The sequence below is a fragment of the Trachurus trachurus genome (assembly GCF_905171665.1).
Source record: "Trachurus trachurus genome assembly, chromosome: 3".
Taxonomy (NCBI): Eukaryota; Metazoa; Chordata; class Actinopteri; order Carangiformes; family Carangidae; genus Trachurus; species Trachurus trachurus.
The window spans coordinates 19,376,064-19,393,866 of record NC_139893.1 but is presented as its reverse complement, the minus strand read 5'-3'; positions in this window follow the sequence as shown (position 1 = coordinate 19,393,866).

Below are 17,803 nucleotides of genomic sequence, written 5' to 3'. Positions count from 1 at the left end.
CTAGTCCTGGAGAGCTTGCAAGACAAGAGTGCAAGAGCTGCAGAAGAGAACCGGAGCATCAAGCACTCTTGCAGCCTGTCTGGCAGAGTGAAAATGCACGAGAAATTATGTGTTTGAAAATATTTGCCTTTTTCTTGTCTCCTTTTGAGTTGTGACATTATTAGTCATGTGGGACATCAATCATGCAGTGTGTTAATGACACATCCAGCCCATGAATCTTTCAGCTCCTTTCCCCCCAACCTCAACAAGGCATGCTGGGGCTGTTCCTGCTTAGCAGCTGCTGGAGCAAGGCTGTGCCGGAGCCTGGGCGGATTTGCCAGCACCGACACTTTGATCTCAGCTTGTGGAACAGATAGTTGTGAGGCTGGGCCTGGATCTGGCTAGGCTGGAGTCTGGATGCTGCACTGTACGGTGCACACACACAGTAGCCCAACTCCCACAGGCCCTATACTCTCACTTTCTCACTCCTATAGGACGGAGTATATGACAAAAAAAACTTGTGCTGCAATGCACAGTACTTGCTTAGAGCTGCAAATTTTGATACAGTTACAGAAAGCTTTGTGTTCTCCGTTTCCATTCTTTAAAATACATAATGTTGTTTTTCTAAATAGAATTAAAGTCAAACATATCCAGTATATAACACAGTCTGATTTTTCACATTCTACACCACAGAAATACCATGTTGCTAAAATAATTACTGCAGCAGCCAATATTTTGATGTTTTTACAATTAACTGCGCAGCCCTATTTCCTATATTTTCGTTCCTGAGGAGCCAAAATTCAGGAACAGCCTGCTCCATTCACACTCCCTGGGTAGCTCCACTGACATACTTTCTCTGCTAATGGGGCCACCTGCAGGTCTGTGCAGGGCCCCGTCCGGACAGTGTCAGAGGGGAATGCAGACAGAGCAGGCGGTGACGTGGGCGGGTGGTGGTGCTGGACATCTGTGACTGGCACCAGCATAAGAGCTCTTTCATTTCCCCCTGTTCTGCTGAGTGCCAGGGGCACATACACAGAGCCGGGCACGGGTACATGCCAGGGCACCAACACATGTCAGGAAATACTTTCTCTGTGATCTGAGTGAGCGGGTCCCGAGTTAATGCTCCCCTGATAGTTGGACAGTGTGAAAGCTACAGAGAACGCAAAGGAGAAAGGGATCACACAGAAATTCCAGAGGGAAGCCACTAATTTTACTCCTAAATATTTTCAAACATCAAAAAACTGACATATATTATAAGCATATATTATAAGTTTTATATTTATAGTTCAAGTTTTCATTGTGTTGAAATTGTGAACTCATGCTGGCTAAAAAGAGTAGCTCTGAAACAGTATGTAAAGTATAATCTGATATAATCTGATTCAAGAGCACAATGTGATATGGTGTGATAAATACAATATGCTCTAATACTACATGGTATAGTTATGCAACACGGTAACACAAAACTACTCAAGATGATATAACTCAATACACTATGACCTGATACACCACAACACTGACAATATGATAAATGTTTGATATAATACAACATGATGAGGTCTGATATGATACAACACAGAACAATTATTGTTCTGTATTGTGTTGTTTTGTTTCTTATTGTATCACATCATGGCATCATATGTAATATTATACACTATGATGCCATGACGTGATACAATAAGAAACAAAACAACACAATACAAGTGGCAAGGCAAGAGGCAAACTCCAGCACCACATAGAAGTGCCAGAAAACAGCAGTTTGTGACAGTTCCAGCTGAATGGGAGCTCTGGGCTGTGTTTCTGCTATTGATACTGTACTTTGAATGGGGTTTTCATGCAAATATTGGACAAATAATCGTTGTGCAATTAATTGATTGAAGGTGAGGAAACCTGTGATCTTGCTTTATATTTGACAAGAAATGAATTAAGAATTATTATTATTACTCTTATTAAAATGTTAACGCTTAGCAGTTATTGATGTCTGTCCTCATCATCATCAGCTCGTTATCTAGCTAATAAGCCAGAAAGCACAATAAGATACTCTGATGTGATTCAACACAGTACAACATACAGTAATACACCATATGATTCAACACAATTCATACAAGATAAAATTACATGGTACGCTACAATGTGACATGATATGTTACGAGAAATTATATCAAATATGATACAAACAGTAGCCTACCATAAAAGATACAATACTACATCATATTCTAACCCATGATACTGCACTGTAATACAATACAATGATATGACATGATTACACAACCACTGCTACTAGTACTACTACTACTACCACTAAATATACAGTACACTGAACTGCTTTTGTAGCACTGACCTGAAGTCACTGTTTAACCGTTTAACTGCCAATGTGAATGAGTGCACAAAAGCAATTTAATTTACTTTTACAAGTCTTCTACCTGAGGGTAAAGGCTGTACTTCAAAGCAGAGGACCGATCACTGTTTTTTTTTTATTATTATTTCTTACCATTCTGATTACAGACACCTTGTACAGTAATTGTGTTTTAATTTGTATATTTAAAGTAATAATTATGGAAACAAGACTCACAGTAGGAACCCGTCAGACAACAGTAATAAGAAGGGCATTCAATTAACAAAGCCTGGGAGTGCCTGATACCTGGGGTGTAATTTCTTTAAACACCATCCTCAGCCGTTAAAGAGGGGTGTTAAAGAGAAAACACTGTGCAGTCTTCACACACTGGGCCCTGCCTTCAGGCAGCCGTGCAAATTTATGGGTGTACTTGGCTCATTGCACCAGAGAATAATCAGACCTTTACATCAAACCTATATAATTTGGGCCTCAGGTCTATTCATATCATTTAGCTACTCACCCTATATCTGGCTGGTGTTTTATGTTTGCAGTTACTCCCTAGAAAGAGAAAAAATATAATCAAAAATACAGGCTGATTATTATATTTTATAATCTTTGACACAACTGATCACAAACCCAAATACAAATATTATGCAACTGAACAAACATGCTACTGACAGGAATTTTAAATATAATCTAAGTATATTATTATAAGTACATTAGTGTTCATTTTGTTAATGAAAATTGAGATTAAATGAGGCATCAATATCACTAAAAGCTAAATGTGACTAAATCAACATGCAATATCTTTGACAAAAAACAAAACAAAAATGTAGTTCAACTACTACTTTTCATTTACAAACAGAAGACTTTTTAACAATGCAGAAATTTTCCGGTTCTACAGTGTTTACGTTACCAAGTAATGGGAGAAAGGATAGGGTCATATCTGGGCAACTTCACAACACAGATGAAAGTGAGTAGCCTAGTCACCTATATTGGGTAGGTCAGGTGTATTTGTTCAGGTGTAATAAACATGCTCATTCATGTTAAAGCAAGCAGGACTTAATTGCCTGGACGCTGGAGAGGTCAACAGGTCAGAGCATATGATTTTAAGAATTGTTTTGGGCTTGATTAAAGTCTGGTGGGCAGTAGTTGGCTGTACTTAGGTTGTTAAGAATCCAAAAACTGGTGCTGATAATGGTAATGCACAACGCATTTGAAAACACATATTGTACAACACAAGCTAGTACAACGCTACCTAATGTGATACACCAGATGGTTGAATATAGAACCATCTGGGAAGGCTTTGTTGGAAATTGCTGGAAAAGGGGCGGGCAGTTCAAAAAAAATACTTGGCAGGTGACTGGGTGAACCATCTGTCTATCATATGATGTAGTTGGAAAGTTGTAGAGGAAACACAACACAACAACAAACCACAGTCTGAAGAAGATTGAAAGCTAGTCAGCATGTCGGATGATTCTTGCTGTTTTCGTCAAGAAAGATGAACTTGAAAACCAACCCTTTTTTGTAGCTGTCCATACTTCCTTCCTCTTAGGATGCCGATTGGCCTGAATGGCTGTGGTTTGGCCCCAACTTGAATAACTTGAAGCATAGCACGATGGATTCTGGCTTTCGAGAAATCCAGCAGCCTTGCAAGTTTAACACTACCGCTAAAGCTTACAAACCTACACAATAAAATCAACACCCTTTGGGAACATGACTCACATTGCAATGGATTTGGTGCACTGGATTTGTTATGTAGCATCTTTCCAGACTCAACTGTATTGCTGTATTGTTGGATATAACCTCATTAGAAAAAAGTTTATTAAAGTTTAATCAAAATGCTCCCATTCAGTATTTCCTAAATCTAGACTAAAATGTTAATATTTTTCTGTGGCTATGACATGACTTCAATGTCCAGAGTCCAGAGAACTTGAATCACCAGATGGTGTGTAACAAATAACCAGGTAGGAAGGCTTTATTGGAAAGTGTAGCCTATAGAAAAGTGCAAGAACCTTCAATAGGAATCACCATGTTGCTTGGAGTCTGGCAAAATGGATTTGCACAGGTTACAAACTATCCAACATGAATGTCAAAGATTTGCAGTCATATCATATCCTCACATCACTAAATTGCTTTATAATATCTTGATTGAGCTGTAATTCTTGTCAAAGAGCTACTAAACATGCGCACATACAACTATGGACAGCTAGCCCTCAAACAATCACTAAGAGTGGAAACCTGACTCTCCATTCAGAACAAAGTGGAAAAACACAGGCCGAGTTAAGAGGGAATCAAAAGGAGAACGATTTAGAAATTCAAGGGGATCAAATGGTAGCTTTATTAGGAGTTGAAGCCGCAGGGCTGAAGAGAATGAAAGCCTGGTCTGTGCTGGGTCTAACTAGCCAGGTCAGGCGAGACACCCAGTGAGAGAGAGCACTCAGGCCTGGAGGAGCCTTCACACCGTCAACCAAACCCTCAGGGGTCATCCCACTCTAGTGCCTAAGCATGCCGGCGCACTAATGTCCTTCTCAACAGGTACAGTGAGCAAGGGGGGCCAGCCACGTAACCCAACGCTGATGGGATCAGTCAGCCTCTCTGAAGGCAGGGCAGTCATTTTCCTTTGTGATCATCGTGTTAGCACGGTTGCTTATGAGATGGCAAGCTTTTAGGTGAATGGGCTAAATAAAAGGGAAGAGTTTTCACTCTCAGCAGCAAATGCAGGTGACAACAATTCAGGTCAAAGATTATCTTGCGTCTCGCAGTGGTGTGTGGAACAAATCCAATTTTTGCAGCAGGGACAGAAAGCAAAGCAGGCCAAAGAGGATATCATTCATAATTACAAGGCTTAGCCAAAGCAAATGCCCTCCCACAGAGAACTGCAACAATGGCCTTAATTACATTTTTTCCTCCAACCCCACCTCAAAGTAAAAACATGGATGACAAATTTGGCATTGGGATTCCAGCTCATGGCTACTCTCTGTGCCAATTTCACTTTTTTGCTTCTTGCCAAGACAAATCATATTAACATGTTACTAAAGAAGACTAAAACCTTTTGGCTACACACCAGCCTACTGCTGCCAGTAAACTTCATTAAAGCGAAAAATGCTTTTAGGAAACCTTTCCTCAGTTGCAATTATAAATAAGTTCCTTCATGGAGCCCCCCGTCATGGGTGGGCTAGCAGCCCAGGGGCCACTGGCGTGTAGACAACTGATCACTAGCCTGAATAGAAAGCAAGCCCAGGGAGCCAGCTCAAGTAACTGCTTTGTTACAGAATAAATGTCGCCAGGAACTAAGTTTACAAAGGACCATTTGTCAACATGTTTATGCAATAAAGGTCTATAGCTATGGTGACGACAGCCAAAAAAAAGTGTCTGAGCCCATCAAGGAGAGGAAAGTAGCCAGTCCCGACATAACACAAAACAACCTTGGTGGATGCTCGCTAATAGTTCTTGGAATGAAGAGCAAAAAAAAGACTCTTGATCCAGTGTGAATGTGTAACTTGAGATGACTGGAGCTCCTGAGTGCTACCATGCAGCAGAGGAGACTCTTACATATTCCCGCCAAAGGCCTCAGTCTTTGCCTGCCACCACTACTGATAAAAACAAAACTCTCCCCGAGTTGCTTTCACTAATTAAATTTAACTAAAACACACTGAATATGCAATTCAGAAGACGTGTTTCGCAAATCTCGCAACGCTCACAGTTTTTCCGCCTGCTGATAGACCCCAGAGGTATGGGCAGGCACATATATTAATTTAGACTTAAATTGCATTATTTATTGCTTCATTTATTTGCTTAAAAAGCACTCTCAGACCTGGGAAACCTGCATGTTCTACCTGCCTGCAAATGAGCAATCTATTGAGACCGATACAGAGAGAAAAAAACACAAAAACAAATATGTTGGAGTAGATTTGAGCTCAAAAAGTTAAAAGTGCAGACAGTAAAGACCTGCATTACTACACTCCTACAACACTCAAAGATCATGTAAAAATATGAAATAATCACTGGACATAATTAACTTTGGTGCTAAAAAATGACTACAAAATAGCACAACCATAGCAAACACTTCAGTGTCACAGCAAAAACTGGTACAGTACTTGCTTCATATTCCTCTAGTCTTATTCAGCCCTTATATACTCATACTATCACACATAATTACAGACAGTTATTAACCATTTGGGAGCTATGACATTACCTTGTGCATTAAAGAATGAAATCTGATGTGAAGACATCAGCACTGCCATGTTTTGGTTGTCAACATGTTTCCACGTGGCTCAAGTTGTTCAGCACAGCACTTTACCGCATTTTCAAAAAATAGTTTTGTATTTTTTCATGTCCTCATCAGATGAGGAGAGATGCTGAGTGTTGAGACCTACCGACAACATATTAGGACATTTTCTTCAGCGGCTCACCTCCTGAGATTTGCCTGAGACAGGGCTATGAATGAGGGGGCTGTTCGAAGAGGCCGACCAAAGGCAGTCCGCTGTCTCCCCACCACGCCATCACTCAGTGACCCCTCCACAGAACACGCCAAACCAGAGGCAGAGAGGCCTTAAAAAATCACCCTACCTGTCCCAGGTGATCCCTGGTCAGTTTGCGGACCCCTCTCTGACAGTCAGAGCCATGGCAGCTAGAGGAAGGCCTTCATTTCAAAGAGGCCATTCATCTTTCTCGCCTTTCCCCTCTGACACCTGAACCAGACTCAACGCAGCAGCGGGCCCGCTTTGCAACAGCTTCCTCCCTGGGCTCGATAAGATCTGATCAGAGCCGCGTGGCAGGCTGCCCGCAGAGAACCAGCAGCACCACGCTACTTTCGTACACATGTAGAACACACACACATACCATGTAAAAAAATACTATGTATACTGACACAAACATTTTTTTCTCAGCTCCCTAACAGGAAACCATCTGAGACTGACACTGACAGCAAGCTGATCCCTTCCCCTCGTCTCTCCTGCACTCACACTCACACAAACGTGTCTCCATCTGACAATTCCTCGCATTGTTGTCAGATGCCAAACGGATGGGAGTTGAGGGGCTTTAGAGATGACTTCTGACACTCACTGCAAATGAGGCACCTTAAATATGCTCTTGAGGATGGGGGTTTGCCTAAATGCACGTTTGTTTGAACACACACAGGTGTGCTCACACCCAGATGTTATTCCTGTGTTATTGACACTAAAATGATGTTTCTCACCGAAACCCCTGATACTGATGCCTCCTCATGAACTGGGTGGATGTCGCGATGACAGTATAGTTCAGAGGATGCCGGTGATGCACAGTGATACGACAGCTTACAGCTGTGATACCTGTTTAGACAAACCCTCTGACAACAACATGTGTTACTAAGCAAGGCTTTAGCACAGCAGATTCCCTCATAACAAGATGCGGATTTGCTTGCCTTAGAAGTACGGAGACTAGTCTCCAAGTCTCTCTTATGACGGTTAGCGCTAAGCCACAATGTTTACACAGACCCTCAGGGTTATTTCACTCTCCAGCACCAAAATAGCAGTCATCTCCCAAATCTTCTTGTGAGGAGAGAAAGTCTCATTGATGAGGATAAGACGAGTAAGGGACAAGACAAGCTTGGGGATTAGTTGCCCTAAACTCCAGCGCTGCACACTCCACCGTCTGGTACTGTGCATTGAGCCATCTTGACAGGAGGAGGCCGTATGGCATTTGTGGAGGTTAGATGTGGTCGTGGAGCGTTGCTCAGCAAGGATTAGGAGGCGTGTGGCCCCCTTCGCTTTTAATCAAACCCTTCCAATCAGACCAGATTACAATAGGATAAGCAGCTTCAGCACATTGTGTGGTTAATACTCCTCTCTTGACGGGTCTCCCAGGGTCCCCTGTCCCTGCAACTTAAGGAGGTCTGCGTTATGTCAAGAGAATGCAAATTATTTTCATAATTGTATTCGACAAAGTAGGTTAGCCAGAAGTGATGAAGCAACATCTAGAAATATTGTTATTGGGACTTTTCTGTGATTTTTGTGTACTTCTTTGATAAATCCTTTTTTGGTGTTACACCATTTTTTTTCAAAGGGTTTACAGAGGCTTTCTCCAGTCCCTGCTCTTTTTCTTTACACCAGGGTCCCTCAGGGCAAACGCTCATGCCCTTTAATGCTGCCCTTGTGTTCCACATTTGATTGAATGTGAAGTAACTTTATATCAGGCAGGTTAGTCGTAACTGGTTCTTATTTGCTTTTCATTAACAACAAAGTTCTGGCTGTCAGGTAGAAGACGGCCTCAAATTCCTTTTGCTGGTTAAGAAAAGAAAGTTGGTTAACATCTTAGGTGTGTGCGGCTGCTGGTGGGATTCACATGCATCTCCTTAGATCCATGTCAGGCAGATCACAGAGGGGTTTTGTCACAACTGACTGTTTTACTAGTTGTTTCAACTTTGCAGAGCTTTTCTGAAGAGTTAGGTAAACAGTGTTAACAAGGCAGAGGTTTTCATGGTCTGACTGAACAAAAGCCAGAGAAGAGGCACTTTGCCTGTGCTACCATCCAGTGTGATCACTCCCCTTAATCTGGGAGTCAGGCTGCATACCTTCTGATTTCTCTGTTAGAACATGGAGAGAAGAGCAGTGTGTGGAACTTCAAAGGGGCAGGGAGACGCACATGGCTGCTAATTTTTCAGACTGGGCATATGTGGCGGAGAGCTTGGATTTGAGGCTCTCCTCTTACTTCAAAGCCAGGCGCCTTAAAAGGTCTGGCTGTGTTTTGACGTGGATCTGCAGAGGTGAATGAGAATCAAGCACCCACTGCAGACCCTTCAGAAGTCAGGCTCACTCTGTTTAACCCCCTCCCTCCCCATTTCTCCCTCTGCACACACTCTCTCCTCCCTGCCTTGACAAAGAGAAGAAGAAAAACAAGAAAATTCAATAATGCCTTTGAGAGGCAGGATTACCTGAGGAGACGCCTGCGCTGCTATGCCGCGAGTGAAATCTCATGTGCCCTCCTCTCCTTCTGCTCTCACCACATCCCTCCCTCCTTTCACTCTTCTCTCCCTTCTACTCCCTAGCCTGGCTAAAGACAGCCCTCAAAAAGCACATCAAAACTCTCCTTTGATGCCATGGCAGGCAATTAACCCCTTGAGTCAAAAATTACAGATTGCTGGGGATGTGACACATTTTGGATGGGTGGAGTGTCAAGTGTGCATGTGCCCGCTCAGGGGGGTGTGGGGATTAGAGTGGGTGGGTGTATTGTTTGTTTGTTTTAAAGCAGGCTACTTCTTTAATGAAGCGATGCCGTGGCAGATTTGAGACAACCCATTTCTGTCAGTTTGAAAAGTAAAGTAGGGTAAACCTCTAGAGAAAGGGCTAGCTTCACCGGAGGAAGTGTTTGCACTCGATTATTTGTACTCCTGCTCACTTCTGATGAACAATGCTGCAATACAGAGGGAACAAAGGAGCCAGGCTTCTTGTGAATTTTAATTAAGTTGTGGGTGCAGCCAAACAATGATGAGGTCTATCCCAATTTCAACTGCGTTTTTGTGTCACTCGCTCCTCTTGTGTTGCTTTGCATAAAGAATAATTAGGCTGGGTTGGAGCAGTGTTGGATGGAAATGGCAGATAAAGCCCAGTGTTCCCTTGACTGATGTAGGTGATGAAGTACATACAACACAGACTGTTGGCACAGCAAAACGATTTACAAAATGACTCTATTTTGGAGACTTGTCCATCACAGGGCAGGTGTGTAACAAGCCTTGCCAAGTAATGCAGTGACACTGGAGTGGAGGTGTGACAAGCGCTACACAATGTGACAAGAATGGCCTAGCGTGAGCCCAGTCATCCGGTGTGCCGTGACTGGTGACCCATAGCAACAGGGGCTGTCTGTCTGATGAAGTGCTATAGCTGTCGCTGTCCACGCCGCTGACATTAAACACATCAAAACACCTGAGACTTCCATTGCATGGCATGCAGCCCCAGCAGTCTGTGCGCACCAGATGAAACACAGCACACGCCAAATAACACTGCTTAAAATGAAAAAGAAAAAAAGCCACACATGCACTTCAACACCTCTCTGTTTTGTGCTTCTACATTTTATTATTCATGTCAGAGGACCCACCACGGCTTTCTCTCATGGTGAGTCCCATTTGTGGCGTGTTGCCATGGGTCTTTCACCCGCTAGCTTGAGAGTTAGTGATGCTGTCAGTCATGGCAGTGGGCGTTCTCAACACGGCTTCACATATAAGGCCTCAGAGTCTCTCTGGGCACTGCCAGGAGCTCACGTGCACAATTACCTAAGTTCAAGCAAACATGCAGCACTGTGATCTTGACAATTAGCACATATCACAGCGGTTGGGTACAGACAGCATCAATCTGCAGTTTTTCTCTGCTGACGACCAATGAGTCACTTTTCCTCCCTGGCTTTTTATCCTGGCAGATACAGACGGAGGCTTCAGATCTCCTCAAGACATTGTTTTACAGAGGGCTTTTGCGCCGCCCTCCCCTGGCAGACAGTGAGATTACACAGTGATTATAAGCAGCGCAATATTGTATGACAGCCTCCTCCACGTGAGGGACTTACAATCATGTTTCATTAATTCGGCTTGAATGAAGCCTCATTTCAAGCGTAGAGGAGCTTAAGATTTATGTGAAATTAATAACATAACAGATGTCTTCAGAATATTGTATTTCTGCTATAAATAAGGGAAATCTGATTTTTTTTTAAAATACATTTGTGAATAAATAAAAACTTTTGACTTCATTCAACCAGGCTTACAGGGATGGTAACTAGGAGTTCAAGGGCTCTTCACTTACATCATGCATTATAAGGTACCAGAGGGGGTGTCAGGCGACAGATTTGTATCAAATGACCTTATTTAACAATGCCTCCCTGGTATAATACTGGCAAGCCTAGGCAAGCATCATGTTGGTTATTTCAATGGCATGTAATTACCTTGGGATCTTGCTGAAACATGGTATGCATCAGAGCTTTCCTTTTTTTTTTTTTTTAATTTTTATGAGTTGCCATTACCTCTCATCCATTCGTTTCTTCTATAACAAAATGCATCTGTGTTTCAAAAATGTCTCACGCACTGTGTTAAAGCTCAGGGAGCCCTACACAAGATAGCCTCAGGCCAGAACTGCTGCACTCCCTTTCCCTTTTGTATGCACTGTCTCTGCATAGACTAAATATGGGGACAAGAGCATCACAACCTACTGTCTTGCATGGTGCTGCCCTCCCCAGGTACTCCAACAGCGCAGCTCAAACAGAGGTGGTGGGGAGACAGCATTTCTTTGCTTCAAAGAGGGGAAAAAGATAAATCATTCAGGTTGGGCTTTTGTTCCAATATGCCACGGAGCTGCGATCACAATCCCTTTTTCCACTTTCTTTGTTTCCCAAAGTAAAGCGTCTGGATGTGACAGTGAACCAGACTTCCTCGGCAGGTTGTTTATGCAGCTCAATCACTATAATTCTTTAAATTTGAGATGACACCGACGTGCTCACTCTTCGAAAAGTGGAGCTACGAGAGCTTTTTGCGCAAAGATTGGCCACTTGTCATTTAAGAAACAAGTTTACACACACACACACACACACACACACACACACACACACACACACACACACACACACACACACACACACACACACACACACACACACACAGTGTACATTACCAAATATGGATACATACTGTAGATAGACTATGCACTATTTCAAAACCTACAATCAAGGCAATGGAGTGACAGTGCAAGCTCCAAGATGAAATGTGATTAAAATATGATTAATGGAAGTTAAACTGACAAACTGACAATGATCATTGTTATTTTTGAAGCTATTTGAGCTGAGACAGATAGTGATTCACTCTGTAATTAATTTAATCACATTTATTCTGCTCCACTAAGTCAGTTGAACCATGAATTCAACTTTTTGTCATCCTCACTGAAGAGGGGCCTGTATTTATTCATACTCTCAGTCATTGAAGTGAGCCCTGTGTATGTCTTTGTCAGGCGAGGCTGCACAACTCCTGTCTCTGCCAGCCCGCCATCCAGCCTGGTTAAGTCGTTTAAAGGAATACAATGCAAACAGAAAAAACAATAAAGGAAAATCGGAGTTATTAAATTGGATATTGCAGTAATGCATAATCTAACTTCATCTCAGTGAATCCGATGGAAATTCTTTGTTTAGCCAGAGAGAGCTGAGGCACTCTAATAATTGAAAAACCAATTCAAATTTATATGAGCACTGGGTCTATGCAAAAGTGGGCGGATGGAAGAATGAGGTGTAGGGGTGCATTAATCTTTATAACATTATTATTTTTTCTTCATTTCTAGAATAACAATTGTCTGCTGTATAATAGGATCAAAGTGAGTTTGCTAATAATGACTGAAGAGGAAGGGGCTTACAGTATGTCAGTCAAACACTTTCTAATGGCATCTAATTCAGTCTGCACTCAGCAACCCCTTTGCACTGCTCGCTCTGCTTTACACATCAATGGGCACAGTGGCCCTCCAGCTCCTACCGAGAACACAGTCGGGCAGAATAAAACACAGCATTGTGCTAAACTGTCTTTAATCTATTCACTGTTAGGGTTCGGTTAATGTTCAGCGTGTCTGTTTTATAATTACATCCAGACAACAACTAGTACAACTTTTAACATTCATCATACATTTTTATTACATCGCACCATCACACCATGGAAGTCTTTCAAAAGAAGTCGTTTTGCATGCCAGCACGAATATGTTTTTTTTGACTGATATTCAGATACTTCAGGTCACGGAGGTTAGTTGGGAGAATTGGGGGCAGGTGGTGGGGGAAGTGAGAGTGAATCAGTGTGACATGGTGTTAATTTACTAATAAATAGGGAACGGGTGGGCGACAGGAGGTCCAGACGAGGGAAAGTGCTCCTGCTTGTGGCCCCTGGGGTGATGCGTGGAGAGCCATGGAGCCCAGAAGCTCTGGCCACTTGCCAGCGCTAACTGTACTTCTCCCGCTCCTCCCTGCTGAGAGAACATCCATCTCCCTCCCCAGCCTGACACTCAGTTTATTCCCACATTCATTTGTCATGTCCCCAATCAGCTGGATGAATAGAAAAACTCTGACCATGATGGATGGTGATTCTAATTAAGACCAAAAAAAAAGAGGGGAAAAAAACAGCAGCACTGAACTTGAGATGCTATTTTCCTTTTTTTCACCCTTTCTGTTTATCTTATAATAGGTTATACCTCCCCACCCCCACTCACTTTTCTTTTCTTTTCTCTTCCTTGTGGTGGTGAGGGGCCTTTACAGTCACTGCAATCAGCTGTAGGTCGTCTGACAGCTCTGAGGGAGAAAGAGAGTGAGAGTGAGAGAGAGAGAGCTGGTAGTGGTGGTGGGGAGGGGGGGATGGGGGGGGAGGGGGGGATGGGGTGCAACTGAAGTAACTCTGGACCCAGGATGCTTTTGTTTGTTTGTTTGCTGTGTTTAAAACAAAGAGCGCATGGCATTGAGAATTCCATCTGAAGGAACTCCCCTCAGAGATTAGTTATTCAAAGGCATGCAAATGACATTGCCATGTGCTGGTTTACAAGGGGGCTGTGTTCATTTTGGATCTGCTTAATTGCTTCATTTCTAAAATAACTTCTCTGTTGTTTACCAGCACAATACAGATAAAGGCTGTAGGCCCATTTGATGCATCCTTTTTTTTTCTTTTGCATTGTGTGTGTGTGCATTACTTTACTGGTTGGCCTACGATGTGTTTATCATGAATTCATGTGCTGCTTTTTGAAATACCTTATGATGTGGGTGAGTTCCTTCTGACAGCAAGATTGCAAACGCGGAAAAATTTAAATCTGTAAAAATAAGCGAGAATAGAAACCCATAAAAATAAATGAACCAAGGCACATTTTGAACTTCTAAAAATTACAAACAGATCACCCGAGCATCAACTGTTCAGCACAACACACAGGCAGATTGTAATACTTCCAATTTATGCCAATTTAGGCTGGTTATCTTAAAATATATCGTTGCTGTAGAACCTTCATAATAACCCAACTTCAAAGTGAATTTGCGGCATGGAGAATTATGGTAGGTATAGTAGCTATGGTTGAAGCAGAAAAGGGAAAGGCAAAATATGCATACAAAATCTGTTCAGTTTTCTTGTCCATTTTGTTTGGGAAAATACATTTATTTTGATTATTTACAGTTCAAAGCCTACAGGGATTAAATTTATCTGTACTTTCCCAGGTGTCTCTCTGCCTGACTATTACAGTGCATCCTGAAAAATATTCAGACCCCTACTTTTTCCCACACACTGCTTGAATTCAGTTTTTCCCCTCATCAATCAATACAATCAATATCTCATAATGACAGAGCACAAACAGAACAACCTTTGGAAATTCATTGAAAAGGAAAAACAGAAACATCACATTGACATATTCAGATCCTTTACGGTGATTACAGCCAAAAGTCTCCTGAATATCAGTTTTGCACACCTTCAGCCCAATCTGAGGCTCTGAATATATTTAGGTGCATTTTTGCAAACAGCAAAATGACGTCCATCTGGTCCAAGCTCCAGGTAGAATCTTGGTTGTTCCACCTTTCTTTCATTTAAGAATGATGGAGGCCACCGTGTTTTTAGAAACCTTCAAGACACAGATTCTTTTAGCTTTTTTTTGTAGATCTGTACCTCAACACAATCCTATCTCTGAGCTCTTCAGACAGTTGTCTCCTCCTCATGGTCTTTGTTCTATGCATCGTCAGCTGTAAGACCTTGTATAGACCGTTTTATGTCTTTCAAAATAATGTCTGTTGAGCTGAATTGAGAACAGGTGGAAATATCTTGAAGATGATCAAGTGAAATAAAAACTACCTGGGCTAAATTTCACATGTCACTGCAAATACTTATGTCAATGTGATAGTTTTCAGTTTTCTATTTATCACCAAAGGGTAGGCTACTGAGTGAAGATTGATGGGGGAAAATTGATCTATTTTATTGACTGCTCTGTAAAAATATTTTAGCTTTAGCTGAGGCTAGCTGTGGATTTTTCACCAGCGAACTACTGCTTGATACAGCCTTTTTGCTTTTTCCATCTAGTGTGGCTGTTTCTTCATGCCAGAGTGCAAAGCTGGTTTGTATCCTGGAGCAGCAATACAAGGTCAATATGTTATAATGACAAGAGTGCAGTTACTATAGTTTATAGTAGTGCTAGGCTTTATGTCTTAACACAGTATTCCACCAAAAAAAAACTGGATTTTTACTCTGTAGTATTGTCCAAAGCAAACCACTAAAAATACATCTAACAAATAATATCCACATGTCCAAAGCCAAGTCAGATAAAAAAAAAAAATCCTGACACTATAATGTATACATTGCCATTATGCATGAGATTTCATAAAGAATGTGATAATGGGCATAATCCAGGGGAAGAGGTCCAGCAGCATTTGTGTCCAAGGGAGTTAATCACCTTGGTTGGGTGTTGAAAGGCCGGATTGAATTACAAGGAAGCAGCATATCTGTGGAAGTAAGCCATGCGTGACATGCCTGCACTCCTTTTAACATGCATTGCCAGCAGGGGCCTCAGCATTTTAAAATCATTGAAAAGAATCAATTATTGTAAATGCAACAGGGTCAGTCAAGCATGTAACATTTGAAATATCTTCTCAGTTCAGTTTGGGGAGCCTGAAGTAGCATTTGGACTATCTATTGTGAAATTCTGTAGGGTAGCCAACGTAATTCTAAACTAAATAAACCAGAAGTCATGGCGCGTACATCTCCTCAAGGATGCTAGATAAATCTGTAATGCATCCTTTGTGAGAAACTAATAACTAACAAAGAGTGTGACATTAAGATCTGATACACATCATGATGTTTTCAGCTGTCATGGAATCCAAGCAGGTAAATCTGCCACTTTACTCAAGAAAAAAACATAAGAATACCAGTGTAATTTATGATACCTTCATTGCACATTTGCTTCACTCAACAAATGGGGGTTGAATCATTTTTATATGTTGTGAGATGTGGTTATTTTAGTTTCATTTTTTTCAGTCCTCTTCAAATCCAGAGAAGTATGAAACCAGTGGGATTTGGATTGCTGTCCTCAACTAAGCCTTTCAAAATAACCCCAATATTGCCTAAATATTCTTATTATGTACATCACATAACCTGCTTTACTTCCAATCAGCCCAGAAGCCTTACTTCAGCTTTATATCTGCAGTGACATGCCTAAACCCATGTTAAACGGAATAACAGATAATAAAAGGGAAAAGTAAACATCATCCCACGGTCAAGGCCTAAATCTCTTTTCCATGTCTGTCCTGAGTGGACAAGCAATGTTAATTTTTGTGAAACAAGGCGGGGACAAGGATCAGAGCTCCTCTTTGGGCACCATCCAAGGACTGAACCACTGTTTTCACATCATATCCCAGTGTATACAAGCTGTAAACCCGCCTTGGTATGGCCTAGGCCCTTTGTTAACACTTGTATATTGGTCCTTCTCTTGATCAGACATACTCACAAATATTGATCGCAACAAATTTCTGACATTGTCCCCATTGCCAGAACAGCAACCTTGAAAAAATAAGGGCTAATGCAGAAGAGGATTGCCTGTCTAGCTCTGTGTTGTGGAATGACACCCAACTTACCCCTTCATCACTGCCTGTGTATGCTTATGCTGGCTGTTCTTGTTTGAGGGGCATTGCTTGATCATTCATTATTAGCTCACGTCTGTCAAACCAAACAATGAATAGACTGCTCAAAATTGATGACTATATAGAAGTGCATATGAGCAAAAATACTTTCATTTAGTGCCCTACTCTCCATGTAGGAGGTGACAGCCATGATGGATATGACACTACACACCAGATTTATCTTGGAAATGGAATAATTATGCACTTAATGCATGACTGGTGGTCTGCATTTATACTGATAGCTAACAGGGTGGGCAGCAGGATAAGCAGAGGGGGTTGGACAGTTAAATCCCTGAGGCCTTATAGTCTGGGGCCCCATTGGAAATCTTTAACTACCAGAAAATACATTTTTTTTGGTCAAGGTTACGATACAAGTCTACATGTGCCAAGTGACACGATGACAGAGTCACCTCCACAGGGACGGTGGGCTCATTGCAAGGTGACCTTAGAACAGCTAATGGTGACTAATACCTCTGTAGAGGGAAGCTAAGGGTCATAACATCCCACACCACTTACAGGAGAACGATACAGACACAGCCGCTAACACCGATCAATATGCTGCATTACAAATTCTTCCATCTATCTTTCTTTGTTCCTCTCTACAAGATCAGACATGGAGACATATAATGTAGAAATAATGTAGATTTCCATACAATCTCGCGTGAAGGCAGAACATAAAGACCCTGCATGTAAATGCTCACTGTTTCAAGAGAACAACTTTCCATTACAAGTTCTCAGTTGGGTTGTTCGGCTCAGGGAACTGAACAAACAACAAGCAGCACTGTGCCTTTAATTGAATGTGCATTTCCCAGACATCAAAATGATCTGAATGCAGCGGTGGAGGCCTTTCTCTTCGTTTTACCTCAGCCTAAC